At 41.6% G+C, this 23172-nt stretch overlaps 2 long non-coding RNA genes across 4 annotated transcripts in view; both read right to left on the bottom strand.

The window, feature by feature from the left end:
- Positions 1 to 391: 391 nt before the first annotated feature.
- LOC112959994 overlaps positions 392 to 23172 on the bottom strand; it is a 75526-nt gene continuing 52745 nt past the window's right edge. The window contains exons 3-5 of one of the 3 annotated variants that reach the window (XR_003251688.1): positions 2481 to 2740; positions 1757 to 1934; positions 392 to 416 (exon numbers count right to left, since the gene is read on the bottom strand). This is a non-coding gene — a long non-coding RNA (uncharacterized LOC112959994). Of the gene's footprint in view, positions 417 to 1533; positions 1935 to 2480; positions 2741 to 23172 lie in introns of those variants that run through there. The other 2 variants (XR_003251689.1, XR_003251687.1) reach the window with 2 other exon arrangements.
- Positions 14169 to 14846, bottom strand: LOC112959995. The gene is made up of 2 exons (XR_003251690.1): positions 14684 to 14846; positions 14169 to 14461 (listed from the first exon to the last, which is right to left on the bottom strand). It is a non-coding gene; the product is annotated as an uncharacterized LOC112959995 (long non-coding RNA).

A 23172-nucleotide genomic window follows, 5' to 3' on the forward strand; every position in this document is an offset into this window, starting at 1 on the left:
AATGCCAAAACTGACTTCAATGGAAAAAGTGTTTTTGCCATCCCATCACTGTCTCTTTTATCAAATCTCTGTTTTCAGTTGTTTCTGCCGTGGTTTTTGGGGCTTTTTTTTTCCTTTTTTTTTTTTTTTTTCCCCTTTGGATGTCCTGAATGTTTTCAAACAATCTAAAGCTTTTTCCTCTCTCCTAATTTTAACACTTCTATAATGTAATTGTATTCTTTAAACTAAAAGGAAACTGTGACAGTATTTGTTTCAAGTTTTCCATCTTGCAGAGTTCATTTTTGTAAGAATCAATAAAGGTCATGTTATTTAAAAATACGCAGTCTGACCAGAGTGCAGAAAAGACCACAGACCTGCTCAGTGTTTCCACAGTGATGCACATTTTTTTTTTCATCAGCAGATGGTACAGCTGACATCTGCAAAAGCAAAGGGCACAGCTGGGTTACATCTCAGGTTATGGAAAGCAACAACATCTACTATGTGTCACCTGTTTGGACTACATAATTCATCTTTCTATGAGTACAGAGTGCTTCCCCTATGCATAGAAAATAACTGCATGTTTCCTATTTGTAACAAAAGCGATGCCTCGTATCCCAGTGAAGACAGAAGACCAGTGGCCCATAATATTAATGACTGGGCAAGACATTCATGCCAAAATGCAAAGCTACCAATATCCAAGGTGTTTTTGCATTCTGGATTTAAAACTGTCATCAGGGAAGACTTCATTAATCTAAAAGAAACACAACATTTTGACAAAACAGCAAAACCTTTTTATTTTCAGTGGAAATTAATTTGTTTCAGGACCGGACCATTTTTTTACAGCTGTGGTGATATCTGCATTGAGGGCATCAGTTCCTGGCCTGGCTGCAGCAGTGCAGGGCAGTGCAGGCAGGGCCCAGCGGCCCCGCTCTGGCTGCCACTAGACTGGCCACCCCAGCTGTCYTCATGCACTGACAGGCACTTGACCCAAATGGAGACAAAATCAGCGTTTAGTCCTAGTGACAAAGTCAGSAGGAAACCTCAAAGAAAGCCTACAATAAATTTCAAGCCACCAAGCAGAAACTGGTGAATTTTATATCACACTTTTTTTTCCCTGTCTTCATTGTCCAGAATTGCTTTAAAGATTCCTTACAGCTCTGTTGTGATTCTGCCTGTGCCACATGCTTCCCAACGTGGATTCCACCCCACGTATTCCACTTCTGATGCCTTATTTAAATGTACTGACCAATATACATTATTACAGATAATGTGGAGAGTGATATTCTTAAATGCAAAATAAACATATGATGCTGCAAGATGCTCTAATTTCTGCACCAGCTCTGCGCATTCCCAGCAGCTGATAATGCAATTCGGCACATCCCTGGAAGCAGACAGGAGGACTTGCACCTTCAGAGAAACAGGTGGTTCGACTGAAGGAGCACCTGAAAGTTCACTTCTGCCCCCTTACTTTTACTCTATTAAAGACATGCTGAATGAATGCTTTCTCTCAGGGACTTTTCTGCATGCTGATGATAATATTGCCTTGCTCAGAGGGGTCAGGCAGAGCAGTGCAGAGTATTTTCCAATTAAATGGTCAGAATTACTTAGCAGAGCCCTTTTATTAGAAAAAGAAAAGTCACTTAACATCTCTACAAAACAAGGTCTCTCTGGCTTGATTCAGGTTTGCATCTAAGCACAAAAACAGAATGAGTATGAATGGTATCCTGTCCTCTGAGTGGGAAATAAACCCGAAAGTATTATTATGCCTTGTTCTTACCTCCAAAGCAAATATATCCTGATTTTAGTTCTTAATGTCATAGTTCATTACTGAAGCCTTTGTTCACAGAGCATTTTTACCTTTTCAGCTGCTCTATATTATAGTCTTAGTAATGTGACATTCAGCTTGATGGGAAACTGCAGGACTGTTCACAGCTTTCAAGAGGGTCCAGGTAATCCTACAAAAGTGCAATGAAACTAGATGCAAGCCAGATCTATTGAGCTCTTCCATGTATACATAGTTCATATTAAAGCAATCCAATCAGTGTCCTGCTATCATTTTTTATATATTAATGAATATTATTAACTATTAAGAGGGTAGTGCTGCACCATTAGACAAATGATCCTCATCCCTCACATCAGTGAGGCAGGAGATTTCCAGCTCAGGCAGCCTAGCAATTAGGAGCAATGACAAGCAACAACAATAAAGCACAGTGCCACAGGGCTGGTTTTGAAGCCTCGTTGAAGAAAATCTCAGGAGCTGGAGTTTCAGGCATAACTCATGCCTCTGTGCGTCCTTGGCCTCTAGCTGGACATACAAAAACAGAAGCACTAGAAATCTGAAAGGCTCCCTCCATTCTTACCTGTCAGAACAAGAGTTCTTTTTCAGCATCGAAACACAAGCTGGAGCCACCCCGGACATCCTTCTCAAAAAAGAAATCAGGCCACTGTCTTCTAATTTCAAAAGAAAAATAATTTTTTACTCGAAAGACACCATAACTTACTGAGAGTACATCAAAACTGACACAGAGCCACATGTATTTTAAGTAGCCTGGTGAGCTCCTTGGCCAGCGTGGTCTCCATCCATTCCAAGCGACAGGGTCAGGATTGGATCCTCTGCAGATACAGAATCAGATGCTCAGTTCCAGGGACAGGTCAGTGAAGTGTGTGATGCTGCAAGGGGCCTGAGGAAGAGCAGAGCTGCCTCCAGCCGTTCTTCCAGTTTGCTTCGTTGGCTTAAGAAACTTCTCCAAAGCAGCTGATCCTGCAAGCAGATAAAGAAACAACCTGGATGGGGCCTTTTGCGGTGGAGTAAGAGCAGGAAGCAATAAACTGTCAGTTGTATATGAGGATTAATGCTGTCATTAAATAACAGCAATATGTATCTCAGAGTCTCATTTTGCAGGGCTCCAGATCTCATTTTGTGCCCTTGATTCACTTTCTTCTTTTAACAAGCCTGTACCCTGTGTTACTGCATATTTCCTTCTTGAACACTCCTGCTCCTGCTGGTTAAGGGTGAGGAATAATGGACAACTGAGTGTAACTACCTGGTGTGATGCTATCAGGCACAGCATGGATTTAGCAATAAACACTATGTGCCATCAGCATTCATTCTGGGTGAAAGACAGTTTCCTCCTTTGTGCTTCCTGCACTCCCATTTGCAACAACGCTGCTCGTAGGGCTGCTGGCAGAAATGTGGAAGATTTTGCAGGAAAGTTCCTTTGACATTAACACTTTTCATGAGGAAATGCTCTGCTACACCTTGCCAGGCTGCTTCCCTGAGCAGGACCCCTTCCCTTGTAGCTGGGGACATGAGCTGCTCTTGCTYGGCTGGGATGTTGTTGCTCATGCGCCCACAGCTCCTGCTTGCTGCAACAAGAGTGGGTRTGGGAATGGGCTCAGCAGAAACCAGCTGAAGAACATTTTTCAGCTGAAATCAATGGGAAACAAGATCTGGATCCTTGTCTTTCTCTTTCCCCTATCTGGTCTCAGCTATTTGCCTACTGGGCAAGTTTTCATGGCTCAGGTCAGGTTTCCTGAAGATCCCCAAATGGTCCCTGTCCTCCTTCCTCAAGCCCCTGAAGGAGAACACGAGGAGACAGATGTTCCTCAGTGGCAGAGGCACAAAACCAGAATATATGCATTTGCTGTATGAAATTAAACAACAGCAGGTGTCCTTCAGAGCTCTGAATGGCTGTTAGAGGAATTTACATTTGTGAATAAACAGCAGTAGAAATTATTTGTCTGACAGCTTCTCATTATTAAAATTAAAATCTGCTTAGTCCTGCCAATTTAGTGGGACCCAAGATGACCTGCTAAGTGCTGGTCACAAAAGTTAATGTTGCCTTATGGAAGTTTTAATGGAAGCAGCCCTTTTTTTAGCATAATTTCAATTTATTTTGGAGATGTCTTTGCAGCTGTTGAAGTCAATGGCAAAAGCCCAAGCAGCAATGAAGCAGAACTTCCCGAAATCTGGTGCAACGATGGCAGTCGGGGACTTCCACTAGGAAGAATTTTGAGCCCAAACAGGCCATCTGCTTCTTTCTCAGACGTGTGCTCCACCATATAGCGCCAGAGGCAGAAGCTGCACATCAATGTGAAGAAATGTCACTAATCTGCTATATGGCCTTCCTGCCACCTCAACATACCTCATTTCTCTGCCTGTAAAACAAGGATGTTAGTGGTCATYCGTACTTTTATTATGCTCTTAAAGTTTAATATACTGGAAAGTTTCTCCCTCGTGTTATTGTTAAATTACACAGTTTAAGGTACCAGACATCCCAGAATGTTGTGACTTCAAATGTGCCCTTAAATTCAAATATTGATCATCTAACGGAAAGCACATATCATACCCGTTCAATGAGGCTTACTGTGAGCAGCATTAGGGAAGATGGGAGAAGGTTTTGTGCTGACGAGCTYTCCTTTTTGCTTAAATTTTATGGCTACTCAAAAGTCAGCAATTGATAGGTAGAGCCAGCCACACGAGACTGATTTGTCAAAATGTAAAAATATTGATTTTTGAAGATGCTTGCTTATAGTATAAAATATAAGGCAAAGTTAAAATCAATAGGGGTAAATTAGGACTCTTCTTGCTATAATACATGTTGCAATAACAAAGCCTTCAATGCATAAAAATCCTGTGCAGCAGATAACAAAAATATCTTAAATTTACTTTTTACTTCAGTTTTAAAAGACAAAGTAAAACATAAGTTATCTGTCATTCTAAATTTTGAAGAGTATGTTATCTCTTTGCAGAAACCGAGAGTGCTATTGATGCTCATTATCCTCATGATCACTGTCAGACTCTGCTACTAAGGAAATACTCTGTATTCTTATGAATATCTTTTTATTGACCACAGAAAGGGAAAAACAGTGCATGACCAACTTCGCAGTATGTTTGGGAGTTCGGCTGTTTGGGTGCTTGAGGGAAAAGGAAGAACAAAAGTTTGTTTTTAAAGTGGCTGCCAAACTTCCTGGCAACCTCACATTTGGCCAGAACTTGTCTTTGAGAGAAGGTCAGCAGCTATTACCCTTGGGTCTGAGAAAAGACTGGTTTAAACACTTAAGATGGCTGTTCAGACTATACTTTTTTTTAAAACAGTTATACTATTCACGCTAAGTTGCTCAAATGAGATTTCAATTGCTTATGTGGGAGGAAGCACTTGGCAACTGGACAGGGAAAAACAGATTTTCTTAGGAGATGCTTTATCCCCAAAGTACAATTGTTTTGTCACACATTTCTTTCGCTYTCTCAAGGTTGAAAACTTTTTGGCAACAAAAACTGTAAAGCTTGCAAAAGACACAGTTTCCAACACAGCRTGTCAGATGAACCTAATGAGACAGATCCTTGGCTGCAACAAACAGGGACAGCTCCATTGACAACAGTGCAGCAAGGCTGATTTACACCTGCAGAAGACACGTCCAACATGTTTTAAACCTGCAAGTTGCTCTTACGGCAAGTTGCTTTATGACCCATGCATTTACTCTACTTAAATACCGAGAATGATACCATATCCATTAACAGTGATAATTGCATATTGCAGCATTACAGCAGTTCTGGTTGGCCTCTTCTTTCTCCACTTCTTTTGAGAAGAAGTATTCATGCATTTGCATATACGTAGATTTCTTTATAGCTCTGGATTCAAAATGATTTTTATAGTATTTTTGTTGAAAATGTCCCAGTTCTAGGCTATGAGGCCTGAGAATAGGCAAATTTCTCATATACATTCTTGGCCTAAGGCTGATGATAATTCCTGTGCAGAAAGGAGTGAGGATCTGCAAAATGGGAACCCTACCTCTAGGTCTAAGCTGTATAACCACCACTGTGCAATTACACATGCAAAATTACAAAATTGCATGTGCAATTACACATGCAAAATGACACATACGATTAAGCCATTTGCCTCCAGACAAAATAGACTTTTTGGAACCTTTTGGTTTCTGTCAACTTATAAACGAAGTGCTACAATTCTAAACTTAATATCTGACATCCCCATTACTTTTTCTTGCTTTACATCCTTTCTAGAGATTCACTACAACATAAAAAGATAAATTGTTGTAATATTTTCTGCACAGAGAGAAACATACATTTTTCCTCCAAGTTTGTCTCTTCAAGATGACTTACTGTAGGTTGCCTTTTTTTGGAAATATGTTTAGTTTATAAAAGATTGATCTCTAATTAGAGGATAATTCACTGGAGCTGACAAATGTTCTTTAATAAGAACTGCGGATTTTTGGGTAGTGGCTAGYGGCTGTGAAAGGACCTTGTCCTTGATGTACAGAGTCTGACAGACTTGAAATGTTCTTAGTTTACTAAAAACATGGTTGTTTTTCAGCCTCACCTATTTGCAGTTTTTCTCAAGTTGGCAATCATTCTAAACTAGATTTTGATTTTTAACTAAACTAGATTTTTAAACTACATTTACTACAAACACTTCCCCATCATCAACAAGGATATTTTAACTGATGACCCTGAACATTTTATCAGCTCTTTCCAGGTTGGACACTCTGATAGTTCTTTGTCATTTTATTGCTGATCAAAGCACTCAGACTTACTGTCTCCAACAGGTTAAGTCTATAATTTGCAGCAAAAGTTGCTGCAGTCTCTGGTTCTCTTGTTGGTTCAAATTGGACCAAGGTCTGGGCCCCCTCCTAACGCCTTGTTTGGGAGAGACCCCATGTTCATCACTCATCCCTCACTTTACTCTGTCCTTTACACATCAGCACCAACTTTACAGGTATCAGAAGATAGTTAGCTGGCACTACATGCAATTGGTAGTGCCAGAAAGAGGATTTCTGAAATGTAAAATCTCTTTGACCTTCAAACTAGGGTTACAGACACAGARTGTAAAAAAGTCCATTTCATGATCTGATCATTCCTTCTGAATCCAGCCCTCTAAATATTAGCAGAAATGAACACTGTGCCCACACAGAGGCCCTTGTACCTCTCTAGAAAGCATTCYCTGCATTCCCTTTGCACGCCTTGCAAAATAGTTTGCAAAAATAGCCATCACAAACATGCAAATCCAGCATCCTGATCCTTTGACTTTTCTGGTGTCATCTTCAGTTTTAAACACATTTTTATGCTTGCTCTCCTCCTGACACATGTACGTGCATCAGTCCCTGCAACCATGTCAGCAAGAGGACAGAGTTGGGGCCAAGTCTGTCTCATTGCGATGAGCAGCAACAAAACTTTGAGAAATCTATAAACACAGCAATTTGGTCCTCAATTAGAGACATTCTTGATCTTTTTCTTCAGCCATTTATCTTTCAGGGTAAATCTCAGCTCCTAAATGCTGCCCTGGTACCTGCCAAAAGAATTTCTCTCTCACTTACATGCTGTAGTTCTGGACTGATACTAGAAATCATTTGTTATTACCAGTTTCAGAGCAGCTATATCATCATTTTATAACTTCAGCAAAATCTGTCTTACAAATGAAACATCCCTATTCTTACCTGGACTGTCAGCTCTCTCAGTAATCTCCTAATTTCAAATAAATTGTCTTTGTATTATGGGTTTAGCTTGAATATACAGATCTAGACTATTGATGCACAATCAGGGCATGTGAAGGCAATTTGCTAAAAAGTGACTTTATGGAAACGGAGCCAGTGCCCACATGCCTCAGTATCTGCTTTATGCTGAAGTGGGTTCCAAATAAATGCTGGAAGGAGAGAGCAAGAACAGCAGCTACTGAGTCATGCAAGCCCTAATTGTGTTTGCATAAAATCTACCTGATTGGCTCACTAATGACGTGGGCCAGAGTTTCCACTGATTGTATCTGCTTCTGTGTTTGAATCACAATATGCAACCTCCAGAGCTGCATTTAGAAACATTCAGGCAGAGCCTCTGGGATAGGGTAGGAAAAAGGTTTTAAAAACATGAGTTTGGTGGGTACTACCTGGTTCAGAAGATAACTAGGGACACTTCTGCCACAGCCACATGCTGCTCTGTCACCTCGGATGCTCTCCGCCCTCCACCTGCCCTCTTCCCTTTCAAAAGCTCAGCCAGGGCATGATGAGGATGGTTTTTACAGATTTTTTGCTCTCACATCTGCCAAGACGAAAGCTGCCCGTGAGCACGGCAGCCACAGCTCTGCAGGGCCCCCAGGTGCATTCTGAGCAGGTTAGGGGCTCACAGCACCAGGCAGGCTCGCGCCCTTTAGCAGCTCAAAGAGCTGCTCTTCCCTTTGCCACTAGTGATCTTCATGGTGAGTAAATAAAAACTGCCTGAAAAAAAATTCTCTTCAAAGGTCAATTTGGAGGATCCCAACTGTGACACTTGACTCCCAGGGGGATTTTGAGACAGCGTAGAAGAAGAAATAATATCAGTCAAGACCTGTCTTATAGATAGGAGAGAGGAGCACTGGCCACTGCACTGCAGAGGCATAATGAATAGAAGAAAATATATCTGGAATGAAATTAACTGGAACAAGTGGAGTTTCACTAACTGCTTTCTAAACAGATTACTGAATCTTTCTTGTATCTAGCTTTAAAAAAAAAAGTTTAAACTCCTCTCATTTTCGATAACTATGAAGTAGTCCTGGAGTGCAGGAAAACTGTTTCAGCACAGAGCTAAAATGATGCAGGGAAATATTCGGAGACAAGATTATATCACTGTACACATAAACTAGGATTATCTTCATGCTGCTTGATAGGAAAACATATTCAGATAAAAAATTCAAAGAAAATTGTTTTGCTCTTTAGTCATATTAGTAAAAATTCATTACTACTGGGATCTCTGAAAAAGTCAGTACGCATCCCAGGAAAGGAACAGCAAAGGTACTTATGTTATTTTTGCTAAAGTAAGTAGATTAAGGGATAAAAATAATGAAATGCATCACAACAGTGCTCCATATTTCATATTTCTGAAAATAAGAACCTGACACATAAAGTCTGCTAGAGTATACAACTTTCATCTAGTTTTATAAAATTTACCAAGTGTAAACTGGTATAGTTTACCAGTCAGTGGTACCAGTGGTCAGTATTGGTCCAATGACGCCCGTGGGAAGTACTGATTTACACTGGGCGCTGGACATAGAGGTCTGGATAGGCACCCTTTGAAACTTCCACCCTCTGTACCCAAACGCTGGGTGTCAAGTCATTAATACAGGACAGTATTAAGTAAAGTCAATGCTTCCAATTTTGCAACTTCTAAAATCTCCCTCGTAGCTAGCAATATATCACCAAGGCTGTAATATCCCTTTGAAAAGTATCACTACTCCCGCTCAGGAGTTGGGGTTTCAACAATTTAGTCAGACTTTAATTTAGGAAACGTTATAGACACATAATAGTTATTAATGAATTTTCCCCCTGAGAACCCCACTGCAATTTCGATAGTAGAGCCTGGGCAATCATTATTCGGGTATCTTTCTTTCAATATTATTTGAAAAGCATTGCTAGAAAAGATGGAAGATAAGCAGAACATCATTTCTTACTTCCAATAACACTGTTTATCAATGCATTATGCCACCAGAATACCATCCAGATTTAACTGCAGCCACTTCAAATTTGTTATACGTACATCTCAACACAGGGGAACGCAAGCAGGATGTACAACAGCAATTACAAAACATGTCTGCAGTACGTGGAGGAAAGAGCCTTCCGCCATTTGAAGGTTTTTCAGTTATTTTGCTTTGCTTTGTGTTTTTTAGGTATGATTTGGCAGCATAACTACCATCAAAGAGCAGATTGGCACTTTGSGTGTAGATGTGTTATCTTTTATTTATTTGAAAGTATATATTGCTCCCTGCTTCCTAGTGCCACTGGATTTTCTTGCTGTGTCAGTGAGTGTTTGGGATGCTCAGGCACAGATGCCAAACCAAGCACTCTATGTGGTAGTTCTGATCTCACTTTCTTTGGTTCTTGACCAGCAATCCCTGAGCTAAAATATTCTCTCATCCCAGGGGCACAGTCTCCTCCTGCTCGTGCTATGCGCTAGACTGCTCTATAGAAGAACTCCACGCGATGCTCTCCACAAGAAGCCTGGTGGTTCCTTCTCCCTTCTGCTCGTCACCAGAGCTTTCCTCCAGACACATGAACTCCTTCTGCACATATTCAAAGTCACTTTGTAGACTTGAATCTAACTCATACTCCCAGAACACATATCAAAACAATCCTTTGGGTCAGGCATGCAGAGCAATTCCTAGTCCACCTTGTGCAGCCAGGAAATAGCTGCAATATTGTAGAGTCTCCCACGGGCCAGGTTTGAGCACTGAAGTGATGTACCTGTGTGCTGTAGTTTAGCAGACATCCAAAACCTAGTGAGAATAACAGTGCAAACACAGCGCATTCCTCCATCTTATATATGTGTAACCAGCTGCCTTTAGACCTGTGCATACTATGCATTTTACTCAAAGCTTTTGTTGAAGAAAAAGTGAAAGATACAGCAACAGGCTAGGAAGAAGGCAAGAGAGTTCAGGGGAGCAAGAACCCCACTGAACCTGGAGTCATCCACTTAGTAATTTGTCATTTCAGAATATGATTTAAATCGATGCACCAAGAAGTGGGTGAATATATGAGGTTGCCTTCTGCACATTTCACTGAGATCACAAACCAACTGTAGGACATTCTCTGACTTTCCCAAAGGAATATCAAGCACGCGATTCCATGGGGAGACAAATGTACAGAAATCAGTGAAGAGAGTCAACCAGAACAAGACCTAAAATACTCTTTAAAAAGACACTCATAGTCAATATGTTAAGGCCAGCAATATCTGCCCCTACAGCTCTTCGTGAGCACTTACTGTGATTCTTGCCTTCCTGGTCCTCAGCTATACAGGAATGTCAGTTTGGGTTTGTCCTCCTCCGTATTTTCTCATTTGGAACCATGACATTTCACATTTCAGAGCACTCAGATTTACCACAAAAAAAAAAAAAAAAAAAAAGAGTTTAAACACAGCAGAACAAAAGATCACAAATGCTGTACTAAGCCTAAGGGAATGGCAGTCTTGCCCGTATATTCACCAAGCCCAGAAGGAATGCAGCAACCTTCACTCTGGCATCTAGATTTCAGTCCTTCCCCATAGCTTCTAACTGTATTTTTGCCTCCCCCTCTGCCCTGGCAGTTTTTTAGCCATTCAGATTTTTTTTGTTCTGTTTTTTTTCTCACTTAAACTCTCTCATCTGCAGGTATGAGCTCAGCTGCAGACCACAGCTCAGTCAGAGCTAACCCTCCGGAGGAAGGAAGCGCTTTTCCTGCGGAGCAGGTGACTGGCCTGGTCTCTCTTGCCCTGCCTTAGTGCAAGCAGCAAGGAAGAAACTGGCAACAACTGTGCAGGCAGAGCCTGCAGTGCTGCAGGCAGCTCCACAGCCCCACGAGGTCTCTGAAAGGTTAAAGTCTAACCCAAATATACACCCGACCCTTCGTTCTTTATACCCACTTTTCAAAAAGTGGTCTTTAGGAAAGTCTGTGGAGGGTAGTAAAAGGTGACAGGAAAACATTTCCCATTCAAACATTTCTGGAAGCTGCCACAGCAGCTGCATGCACTTTTGGCTGCTGTAGTTTTGGTGCCTATGTGCTACAGCCCATGTACTCTGAGTCACAGAATGAGATTAGCTGATATGTATTTCCTTTATAAGCTATGGAGGTACGCCGTGCTCCTGTGGTTCAAAATCCTGCGGAATAAAATAAAATAAAATAAAATAAAATAAAATAAAATAAAATAAAATAAAATAAAATAAAATAAAATAAAATAAAATAAAATAAAATAAAATAAAATAAAATAAAATAAATAAAATGCCTGGTGGGAATCACTTTTCTTTAAGGATATGAAATAATTGCTTTGGAATCAGAATCTCTGATTTGAAAACGAGTCTTTTCTTTTTCATCCTTCTTTTTATTAGGACACACTCTAATCCTTGTCCCAGTAGGCAAAGTCATGCATTTGCCAGAGGTGACTTTCTGGGAGTGACCACACTTGCTTATCTGTCATACGGGATGCAAGAGGGAGCCTGGACTCTGTTTTACAGAAAATAGCATTTATCAGCCAAAAGAAGGTCTTACCATGCTTATATTAAACTGTATTAACAACACCTAATGGGGGGCAGGGGACAGATATGGCTGATAATGTCCCCGCTGAAAGCCGGGGAGCYGATCATCCGCTGAACCTCATTGCAACTTGCACTCATAAAGCGCAATTTTATCATTGGAAAAKGCAGCTTGAGTGACGTGGCTCTCGGGACAAGCAGGAATGTATCTTTATGCTGTCTAGTCATTTTGACCATAATGACAAGTGAATGACATTATCTAGTGATGATCACACTTTCTCCTAGACAAATCTGTGCACTCGGATGAACATTAAGTTAATTTGATACACATTGATTGAGGATGAGGCTAGAGACAGCCATCCAGCTTCTCTGTGCTTCAGCTTCCCATTTGTAAAATGGCTGTGATATTACTTCAGGGGTGATGCAAGGACAAGTGAGTTCAAATCTGCAAAGCTTTACATAACTTGTACTGCTCAAGAGCAGCAAGAGCTAAGACAGAGTCGCGCTGCGACTGAGACAGCACGTGCTGCAGCCGCCCTATAGCCCTATATGGAGCATGTTGCAGTCGCCCTATAGCGCTATATGGAGCGTGCTGCATAAGCTGCTCTGTGCCAGGGTGGGTCGCAGCCCACGACCCTCAGCAAGGAACACACACCCAGGAGRCCTTCTTTATATGGGATTCTATTATTTTAATCATGCTGTATATACAGCAGTGCTCGAGAGATATTGACATGTGACTCTATATATAAACACAGACACCTTTGTCATATGGCACAGCCTGATCTTGAATTCAATCTCTTTGTGCTGCTTTAATCCAGCAAACCATCACAGTTCACATCTTTGAGGGTTTCCATCTTGGTAGGTTTCTCAAATTAAAATCAGCCTGCATACCTAGCTAGGATGGGGAAGGATGGATCTGCTTTTGCAGCTTGGTTTACTCATTCGCATGCAGATTTGCTGACATGATTTACCTCCTTATGTCCTGAAACAACGGTCAGCATCCAAATAGCACCAAAAAGGTAAATATATTAACATAAAGACACATAATGATACCAAGATGTTACCAAATCACTGCTAGGCTATGAAGATACTTCATTTATGCTTAAATATGTATACAGCAAATCAAAAATTGATCAATAGAAATAACTGGACAACCCTAACCCAGGAGCAATTTTAGTGCTATCAGTGGAGCTGTCCTGAGCTACACGAGCTGAGGCAGCCATTCATGGCACATTCCTGGGGTTGCAAAGCTGGTGAATAAAAGGCTCTGGACAAAAATGTCCCAGGGCATTACTCAATTATTTCAAAAATTGTGCTGTAGATCATTAAGATTGTATACATCAGATTTTAGATTGGCTAATTTCTTAGCTTTGCCTTAATTTATTAATGCCAGGGAATGCCTTGGATGTGACAATTCTGTATATTTACTACATTGTCTGGAAAAACATCTTACATGCTGCAGATAATGTCAGGCTGTAGCTAGGCTTTCTAATAACAGTTTTGCTTTGCAAAGATATATGAGAACTATAAACAGGGAAAATATCTGGCGGCTCATCTTTTATTATTTTTTCTTCCTAGCAAAGCAAATTCAGGCATATGAGTCAATAAAAATGGGAGGCAGAATACAGAAGGCTCTTATGAATCAAATTAATAAATACACAAAAGTCTATGTCGCCTTATTAYGCTGGTCTATGTAGACTTCTTTTGCTCAGTTATGATGCCGCCAAGTTACTTATTTGTATYTGCACTCGGGAATCACCTACCAGGAAGTATTATTGATTTGCTTGGCTAAGTGCTGGAGTCTAAACACAGGCTCCTTCTGGCAGGGACGGAGCAGCTGTGGCACGAGGACGAGAACTGAGATTTCCCCTCGTGCTGGCAGTGAGGGGAGGGAAGGGGATGACAGCAGCTCTGGGGTGGCTACGAGGACCTCCCGATGCTCCCTCCTTCCTAGGGCAGGCAGGGAGGGCTGTGGGATCCGGAGCTGGTCAGGCTCTTCCAGCCGCCAGCTCTCTGCGGCTGCGGCTTTGCCTGCGCTTTGGGCCTGCTCTGCTCTCAGCTCCAACTCCAAATACTGTATTCAGAATTACATAACTGAATTCATGTCTAATTTAGCCTAACCTCATCAGTGATTAAATAATTAAACTTATTACTGCTCTTCGTTGTAATCCAGGAGGCATYGTAATGAAATCGAGCATCTGGCAGAAATGGAAGCAATAGAGCAATCCTGGACAAAGGTCCCAAGCAGGGATAAAACCCAACCAGGCTGTTTAACGTGTGTGTCTGTCACCACTTCCAAGAACTTCAGCATTTCAGGTCCTCAGTTCCCTGTATATCTTGCAGACAAGATCATGAGTATCAGCTACCAAATGCTGTTTTTAGGTTTACAGTGAAAATCAGTGCAAATCTGACTGAAGAAGCTGATCTCTAGTCTCCAAAGGACTCACATTGCTGGATGGGCTTCCTGTGATTCCCCACATCAGCCCTGGGAGCCTTCCTACCTGCAGAAAAAAGGCAGCCCTGAGGCTCTGCACTGTGGGTGGGTTGGGATCTGGAGGGTGGCCTTGCTTCCAAAACTCATCCGAGATCAAACAAAGACAACGGGAAGATTTTCAAGAGCCCTCAGACTACCCCTGCCTTGCTGCAAGCGGGAGGAGTGCTGAGCTGCRCTGGGGTAATCAAAACTGGTCAGTGACAAGGAGTTACAATGGAAAACACCTCACCTTCTGACAGGGCTTTTCTCCTTCTTCTGCCAGAGCCTGGACTTTCCTGGCACGCTGTAATACTCCTATCTTCTCTCAGGCATCTCCTTCATCTCCTCTTTGGAGAGTTAGTTGTCTTAAGGAGGGCAAATCAGGAATGTGCTACCTTAGGAAGGTTTTGAAGCTCATTTTCACTTGATACCTGCCAGTAGTCCAACCAAATAAGTAAGTCTTCATTAAAATATTGCCAAAGGCAATTCATTCATTGAAAGAACTTATSCATATTAGGAAAATTATATGCAGATGTGTTACTGAAATCCTTACATGGAAACTTAAAGCTAACATGCCTTTCTCAGATTTTCGAGAGATCTGGAGGAGGCTGAATTAAAATCCCTGGACTTAGATGTCTCTTTAAAGCTGTCAGTCTGGGCTGCATCCAAACGCTCAACATCAGCTATGACTAGAGGCATTTCAGGCAACAAATACTATTGGAGTAGTTGGCACAACAAAACCTGGACCTTCTCCTTGAGTGTTTTAGTAATGCCATCTAAAACCAGAAGATTTTGAACCATCTCCTCTACCACATCTGKTTTTTTTGGATCATTTTTTTCCTATTATCTCCTATAGTCACATAGTATAATTAGCTGATCTATAACTTACGCTATTTTTCAGAGCAGTCTTCTGAAGTATTCTTACAAGAGCACAGTATTCTTATAAGTATTCTTCCAGTATTCTTATAAGAGCACAGGATGTCCAGATAACATTAATATTTTATATATCTCTGTTTAGGCATGTGTTTGGTTATTGAGGTATTTATTAAGTGTGGAGTTATTATAATAGATAAAAAYGAATATTAATTGAAAAGGCTCAGAAATAAGATTGGAGCCAAAATGTGTCTGAAATGGTGTCCACACTTTTCTCTATCTCTCTCCTGCCTACTGCACACCTTCTACAGAGAATATTTCCAGGGCATTTCCAAAGAGCTAAACCCATCTCCATGACATCAGCAAGCAGTGAGACGACATCTTATTTCAGGGAGCAAAAAGAGTCTTCATAAAATACAGGCCTTTTTCTCACTGAGTGGATTTGAAGTCAAAGAAAATATAAATTACGTCATGCAGGATCAGGACACATTACTCTGATTAGTGGTGTCTATCACATTTCCAGAAGCTACTGCAACTTTATCTTAACTGGCAAGACTGAATTGAACCACTTGTATTTTCAGAGTTCTTAAAAGCAAATGAGATCCTTAAGGGTGTCTTTTTTAATCACCAATTTAAATTTCATGATCTTGAAAGTGATAAAGTGTCACTCAAAATTCAAGCAATAAAGATGGTTTGACAAGTTTACTTGAAACAAAAGTCATTTCATGCAAATAGATATATTTACAAGAAGTGAAATGATTTCCTATTTCAGTAATTAAACAAAAAATGAAAAATTCTATATTGGTTCAATTTTATCTTAATACAACAGCAGTATTAAACAACTCCAGTCTTCTGATGCATTACGTAGGACTGGTGGTTCCTGAAGCATATAACTTTTAATGAGGATTCTACATTAAGTGGATTAAATACAGACAGAAAATAGGATCAGGTTCATAAAACCAAAAAAGGGTTTATGAACCTGATCCTACATTTCTTGTCTATCCTACGGTTGGACAGTCTCAATTCCATGTGTGAACATCCTATATGAACTGCTGAGCCACTCTTCCTTTGGGCATTACTTCAAAAGGAAAAAGAAGGATTATGGGCTGGATTCTCTGGAGAAATCCAGAAATTTCTCTCTGGCCAAGAATCCAGGGACAAGAAARAAACATAACCAATGCTGATAACTTGCTTTTCCCTTTCTCTATAGCTTGGCCATATGATTATTAAAGAAACTAGGCACCTCTCTCTTGCTCTCAGAGAAGCTATGTGCTTTACTGCCAGTCCTGGGTACACCTTTGTGTCACCTCCACACGAAAAAAAACCCACAACAATGTAATTTATAATGCCAGTAGAGATTATAACCTTTCTGTTACAAGCATATACTCTCACTCAAAAATCACGCATGCCTTCCCTCTTAAGTATAAAAATGCATGCTGAGACATAATGATATTCCTATGGAGATAGCAATGGCAATTCCAGTAAGGATTCTGCCTTACAGCTGGTCAAATTTTGCAATGTTTTAAGGGAGAATCTATCATATTTTCTTGCTCTCACAGCTGATGGAGAAGTAAGGGAGGAAAAGGCAAAGATGCAATATTCATAAAAATAAACAATACTCAACATTTTGGGAGTTGTTTCCTCATCCATAGAGTTGGTTGAGCAATTATTAAAAAAAAAATCTAAATAGTTGGTAAAGAAATATAACAAAACACTTCTTTAAAACTTGATTTTCCTCTCGTCCTTCCTATCTCATTTTCAGAAGCTTCACAAAACCCAGTTCATTTTTCTAGCTCTCTAAGCACTGTAACACGTTGCCACAGCTCTCCTGTTGAGGTACATCATCATTCATGCCACTATACAAGCACTGTAAGGACAGCATCCCTCAGTGGGACTGCTGTCACAATGTAATGAAAATAATTGTAAGGATTGCTGGGAAAGAAAATTTAAATCTTACAGCCCCTCACCTTCTCTTCAAGAAATAATACTGGTTCTGAAGAAATGAATAATATGATTTATCTTCAGTCTTACCACATCTTTTAAGACTTTTTTTTTAATTCCTTCCTAATTTTTCAAATACCATATTGTGGTGTTACTACAATACAGGCAATGTAAGGTGCTTAAAGAACAAATGAGTACCAAAGGGAGCAGTTTTCTGGGAAATATATATAGGTTTGTGCAAGGAGCCCATCATTACTCCAGTTAACTTTACACAGTTCCCTTCCCACTAGAATATTCAAGTACAAAGTACTGTAGGCAGCAAAGCAGTAGCTCTGCCAGCAGGCCATTAGTTAGCTCATGCCAGACATTACATACATTATTTGTAGCGGGCTTCTACTTTAAGAATAATGATAAAAAAGCTTGTAATGAGAATAAGCCCCAAATGATCCATTGCTGAAACTACATGGCTTTTGCAAATGCTTTAGTTGGCCAGATGGGCCAGATTAAACCCTACTCTACCTGGCCAAAATACCAGGGTCTCGGGCAGAACAATGTTATTTATTTAAAGGAAGGTAACGTTCAGCTGCTTCCATATCACAAAGTTCCTGCGCAGCGAAGGCTTTGCCGCTGTGAGCTACACCATGATCAAGATGCGGATGTGCTCAGGCTGTTCCTACCTATATCCTGGAAACACTCGGGTGCTCCATAGGGTGCCTGGGACCACACTGGTGCCCAGGAATATCATCCTTCCACTTGAGAAACATGGTCCCTTTGTGAAGGGAGCAGCACGGGTCGGTGCGTGCAGACAAAGACGCTACGTGCACACAAGTACAGATGCAAGCCCGTGCAGACAACTGCAGTCCAAACTTGCCAATGCACAGACAAGGAGAGCTGCACGGACAAACAGGGTCACAGCCATCCCCTTGGTGAAGGCTGCTCACCCTGGGTCAGCTACTTCCCAGCAAGCTATGAATCTGCTACAGATCTGAGAAGTGTTAAATACGGCCTTCCTTTCCCTGCTCCTTGTGACCTAATGATAAATATCTCCTTTACGCCCCTACAAGAGGAGGGACTCCCTCCTCACACTTCAAAGGACACGAACGCCTCGCCCTTCCCTCAAAGGGCTCCTTGTTCCTGCAGCGTAACCTCGTTGCCACATGGCCGTTACTGCCATTTCTGCAAATAGTAACTCCATACTTTGGGTTTCCTGGGTCGTTTGACAGGTTTGTGCTGAGCASGCACTGCTAGAAAGAACACCCAAAACAGAGCAGAGTAAATAACCATCAAACCGCTGTTCCTGAGGTGTGTTCATAGGTAAGGGTGGGTCACACCAGCTAAAACTTCCAGAAGGTCAATGGTTCAGCAGGAACATGGAGCCCACTTTGATAAAATACCGTTTCAGGCTTGAAAACAAGTTCAGACTGTGGCTTGCTCTCTGTGCTTGAGGTGATCCTGCCCTTGGTCACAGAGTTCAGCTAAGGTGGCACTGGGCAGTGCCTCACCAGAGACGAGCCAGCCGAGCAGAGCCCCACGTCAGCCTGCCACCACACCAGGACAGGTCCGGGATGGAACAACCTGGCCTCATTTTGTCCCCTTCAAGGTCCACGAGGTTCTCATGGGAGTAGAGCCAAGGCAGCTCTGCTGGAAGTCCTACCAGCAAAGCCTGGTTCGGGAAGGCATCCAGTGGCCATGAAGGTGGCAGGACTCCGACTCCGCGTGCGCTCCCTGAAAGCTCCTGCTGCTCTGTTACGCTTTACAGCACCTCCATGCCGACTGCATGAGCCACTGAGGTGTCGAACAGCTGCTTACCTGTGTTGAGATGATTTTCAGAGCTACTCAGTCCCATGGATACCTGCCAGTCCTGCCAGCGAGCCAGCCTGTGGTTGCCTCTTTTAACTGCACTCCAACAGAAATCAGGCWTTTAAGATTTTGCCGCACTTCTTAGGATTTTGCATTCTCTCTCTGTGAGGAACATGCAGATGATTTGGAATACAGTCACCAAATTAACTGGGCTTGTTGCTGTAGAAGCCCAGTGAAACAAAACAGAAAGAGTAAAAGTAACAGAGTAAAATCTGTATTACCTACATGAGGAATCCTTTAAGTCTTTTCTCTCCAGCTGCTCACTGGCCAAATCTTAAGACATACTGACTCCATTCATCATTGCATTAAATCTCTCTCATGATGGTAAAAGACTTAAAAATAGCATGGCTGCTAGGTGAGTCTCTTTTGCACATCCTCAGTGGAATAACAGCTCCCCTGTCTCCAAAGCAGGTAAACAGTGGCCAAGGAAAAGTGTCAGGGATGGGGTCAGGCATAAACCAGTCCCTTCCAGGTGTCCTTCAGGGCCCTTCACCATCTTAAAATTCCCAGAGCACATTCACCATTTAAAGTCACCTTTGTAAAACCAGCCAGACTTCAATATAAGTATGCCCCTGTGGCCCAGGTTCTGCACCAAAATTCAGCTGAGTTAAGATAGGTGTGTGCTCTATGGAAAGCTCAAAAGGTCTGCTCAAGAACTAACAGCATTACTTGATTGCAAATATGATGTCAGCTGAGAAGAAAATACAGCTGATTTAAGACTTGCAGGGTTTGAAAGGAAGCCTGATTGAGCAGAGAGCTCTGGAAAAATTGTCAGCATGCTCCTTAATTACGCACACTGGGCTAAGTGCAGACATGAACAGTGAGACGCTATTAAAAGGCAATTCCATTGACTGCTAAGAGCTCCAGYACTGAAATGGGGAATTACCAAAATCCTTTCCGAAAATACAGCATATACTTAAAYGTCTTTCCAAATCCCTGAACTGTCATTTTAGGAATATCTGGATTTTTACTTAACCTTTGCAGACTATTATTTTATCTAGCCAGTCCAACACAAATCTAATTGGGTTACAGCTACCACAAGCCCAAAGAGAAATAAGACCAAGAGTTTCATAAGAATTGAGCTCTCTTTCCCCTGACTCCCAAGCCRCTGTGCAAGGCTAAGTCCTAATGAGATACGGGCAGCGAGATGAAGACCCTCCTCTCTCCTCAGCACATGTTCAAATTACTATAAAACCATTTTCAAGTAAAACTATATTTATTTGGCCCTGGCTCTAGGGCAGCAATTCACTCTGATGTTCAAATAATGACAACCAATTTGCAGGATACTTGTAATCTTAGATCARCTGCCCATAAGCTGTTTTAAAAAAATATTGCAAACCTTCCCCTGCTCACTACTCAGTGGAATGTGAGCGGCCTGCAAAGCAGTGAGAAAATGCCCAAGCAGACAGAGTAGAGAATCAGACCAAAGCACTTCATGACATTATTTTAACGAGCAGTCATGATCCAGGAAAAAAAGACAAAACCACAGTATTTACAAGTCTACTTCCAGACTTCCAGCGTAGACAGCTGTCTTTAGACCTGTAAGTGATGGACAATAACTTGCTCTCTCACACTATGTGCTTCCAAAGCACACAGGTTTCCAAAGGAAGACATCTTAATCTACTTGTAAGTAAAATACAGAATAGTTTGGGAAAACACTGATATGAAGTGGAATTTGTGAAATGCCTGTTTCAGCCTCCTCTGGAGGCAGCGAGGTCAAGAAAGCACCAGCAGTTCCGTAAGGTGGGATAGCATGGGTTCACTAGGAGACAATCCTTGCCCAAGGCAGAAAAAGCAGGAGATCAAAAGAAAAAGGAGGAAAAGCTCTCAGTGCCATTTGCACACATCCAGCCTGGCTACCAGCATCTGCCCCTTAGTGTGCTGCATCATAAGCTTTGCCCTACGCACACTTAGCTATCACTAGCACTAGTAGGAGTTCAGTATTTGTTTATTCATTTATATGAATCTCTTGAAGRAACAATAATATTTTTTCTACAGAATTGCAAACCTGCTTGATAAAATTCCAGTGTAAAGAGAGAATTCCTATAAAAATCTCTATGGTATCAAAGTAATTTCTACGCAACCCAGTTCTTTTCAAGTTTCTTCACTTTACAGGCCTGGTACTTACAGATGAAAATAAGGATCACAGTAATTTTGTTTTGCCTCAAAAGCAAGGGTTAGTTACAAAAAGACTTGCGGATCGGGTGTATTGTGCTACACAAAATATCTTGTTTTCTAAATTGYAGTTCTTAAAGTTAAGTTTGTCCCTTACTCTTGCTGTATGTTTACCTTTGACCATCAGGCTATTACTTAATCACTTGGAAACTGGACACTTTGTTTCTTTTCTTTCTGATTACAGCTGATCAACTTCAGATTTTTAATTTCCAAGTATTGTGCTGACAAACGTACCAGCCGTGGTCTCAGTGTGACACGTTACAGCGGCCTTACACAACGCCAGCTGCYGCCACCCACCACCCGCCCGGCGCGCGGGCACCTGCTGCCACCAGGCACAGCAGCCACATTTCAGGGGCTTGACCAAACCTCATTCGCAAGGACGAAAACTAGGAACAATCCTGCTGATCCGAGTGACATTTCAATGAATGGTGGAAAGCCAYTGGGAATGTGGAGCTGTTGTCTACCCAAAGGTTCATGGCCTTCTTCCTTCACTAGCAAACAGGATTGTTTTGACATTGTACRAAAAGGCGGGTTTTTGGTTTGGTTAGTTATTTTATCTCTTGCTGCATGTACCCCAGCCAAAGTCTTACTCTCTCCCTGGGGAGTACAAAACCCCAGACACAGAGCTGTAGGGTCCCTTCCAGCAATAACTCAGCCTCGCTGGAGACAGCCAGCTTAATGCAATCTTAATGTGATAAACTGCTAACTTGATTGGATTCAATGAGATGTAAATTATTAGATTCAAAAAGTACACAGAGACCATTTCACCTTACACTCTGCTCAAGAGAATTCTGCCTCCAGTCTCTTCATCACTCCTGTTAATTACATTYAAGACATCATAAAAATGATAAAGGTTTGGGACTTTGTTGTTATCTAACTTCTCCCAAGACACCACAATGTTTCCTTCTTTAATAACTAATCTTTTTAAAATTTTTTTTTCAGAACACCTAGAAATACTAAGGGGCACTGGCTGATCTGCAGAATGGTCAAATTTGAACAAAAGTAATCTGACATTTTAAGAGCCTTTGATAAAATATCTTGTATATATTTAACAGATGATCTCTTAATCCTATYGTGAACATCAAACTGTGTGCATTTACCTGAGATGTTACCTCTGCTTTAGGTACCTCTGAAGGAGTTTTTCAAACAACACTCCTACTTGAATTTGTTGAACAATTCCATAGCGAGTAATTTTTTGTAAGCAAATGCTCCTTCAAAAACAAAATTCTGATTGATGCTTTAAAAACGATTATTTAAAGTTTCAAAAATGATCTGGAATATTTAATTTCAGACTCTACACTTCCCATTAACTTTTCATTTTGCTTTAGAGGAGTATTTCTGTTCCTCGCACAATCACATCCCAAACAATTTCAATAACATTCCCATATGATCCCTCCAAACCAGAATGCCCGTGTGACACACATCACCTCTTCTATGACTTTATCATATTCTTCTGAGAGAGGCTGACCAAGGCACTAAYGATGCCAACCAAACTCTTGGGAACGTATCTGGTGGGCAGAGAAAGGGCCCCCCACTTCTGCATGTAAGTAGCCCTCATAGGAACTTCTTAGGATTTGGTGGTCTGCAACATGCACCAAGTGCAGAGAGGAGGAACACGAGGCCAAAGCCACCCCTGCTGTTGGTCTGCAGCAATCAGCCCTGACCCCTGCCTGCACTAACATTAYAGCTCCTCATTTTACTAGTCTGTTTTCCCCCAGGCTTAGCAGGTACCAGAGTGGCTCAAGCACTGCTGTCAGCTAAGCTAGTTCTACAGAGCCCCGGGTGACTCCAGCCTCAGTTGGGGAGCAGTCGTGCACACGCTCCACAGAGCAGCCTTGCACACGCTCCGTACAGTGTCTGTGCACACGCTCCACAGAGTGTCTGTGCACA

Source organism: Nothoprocta perdicaria, unplaced genomic scaffold, assembly GCF_003342845.1.
Source record: "Nothoprocta perdicaria isolate Ctin4 unplaced genomic scaffold, notPer1 scaffold_12, whole genome shotgun sequence".
NCBI lineage: Eukaryota > Metazoa > Chordata > Aves > Tinamiformes > Tinamidae > Nothoprocta > Nothoprocta perdicaria.